Below are 1,114 nucleotides of genomic sequence, written 5' to 3' on the forward strand. Positions count from 1 at the left end.
CCAGCCCTCGCTAGCTGCGCGGTGCGAGCTTCCTCGGGGCAGCCATTTTGGCTCTGACTATGGCGTCTGCGGGGGCTCCTGGAGGCGGCCTGTCGGGCGCCGGGGCCGGGGGCTGAGCGCCTCTCGGGGGGAGAGTGCGGCGTGAGCCGCTGAGCACGGAACTTGCTCTCGTGTGTGGCCCCTGCAGATGGAGAGCCCGAGGAGAGGGCCTGGGACGGGTATTTTACCACCTTCTCCCGGATCACCCCCCTTTCCCATTTGGCCCGTCTGGCCCCCTCCCCTGGAGTTGGTACCTGCTTGCCCCTTGACCACCGGGCTCCTTCCCAGGGCTGCTCTGAAGCCTGTCGCTGGCCTGTGCAGTGTTCATTTCCTCCCGCAACTGGAAGTGCCTTCCCACCCGGGCTGCTGGCTTCATGCACCTAGATTCATCCCCCTTCGGTTCTGCCTGAGTTTAGGGACGGCTCGTCAAGCCTTTCCCAGGCAGGCGTATCTTGGAGAGATTGCGGGTTCGGCTCCAGACCCACTGCATTTGAGCAAGTGGCAATATTTTTTGCGGGTGGAGGGTCTTGCTTTCAGTTTGTAAAAAACAAACAAACAAACACGCGCATCATCTGAAGAAATAAAGCGGAGCGCAATAAAACGAGGTATATCAGTACTGAATTTTTTGTAGGGTACCCTTCACCAGGTCTCCCCCTCCTCCGTCCTCTTCTTTGCCTGTAAAAACCAACCTAGACGATCTTTGTTGTGTTTGTGAAACGACTGAGGAAAATAATGCTAGCTGGGAGTAAAGTGTTTTTATCTCAGTTTACTACCCCACAGAGGTGAAGCAAGTGTATGTATCCTCAGGACCCTTCCTACTTAAGATGAAACTTGGATGGGCTGGCTTACCTGTCTTGGTAGATGTTGGTCGTTTAAGGTCTCGTGTCTTGGATTTCAGAATGGTTGCATATTGTTAAAAAGATTGTTCAACATTTGGGGGTACTTGTGTTTATTTTTAAATCATTGCCATGTCAAATTTAGGCTTAGAAGGGGGGAAAAACACATGTATCTAAATAGTGTTGCACCTGTTCTTCAGATTGGTATGTATATATATTTAGAGTGTCAGCAGTATTAT

At 51.9% G+C, this 1,114-nt stretch overlaps 1 protein-coding gene across 1 annotated transcript in view; it reads right to left on the minus strand.

The window, feature by feature from the left end:
- Positions 1–314, minus strand: part of AP4S1 (adaptor related protein complex 4 sigma 1 subunit) — a 54,141-nt gene extending 53,827 nt beyond the window's left edge. The window contains exon 1 of the mRNA XM_015565474.1: positions 294–314. The gene's annotated coding sequence lies outside the window, so the exon portion shown is untranslated. The remainder of the gene's footprint in view (positions 1–293) is intronic.
- Between the last annotated feature and the right edge of the window lie 800 nt (positions 315–1,114).

This window comes from Myotis davidii, unplaced genomic scaffold, assembly GCF_000327345.1.
Source record: "Myotis davidii unplaced genomic scaffold, ASM32734v1 scaffold21, whole genome shotgun sequence".
Taxonomy (NCBI): Eukaryota; Metazoa; Chordata; class Mammalia; order Chiroptera; family Vespertilionidae; genus Myotis; species Myotis davidii.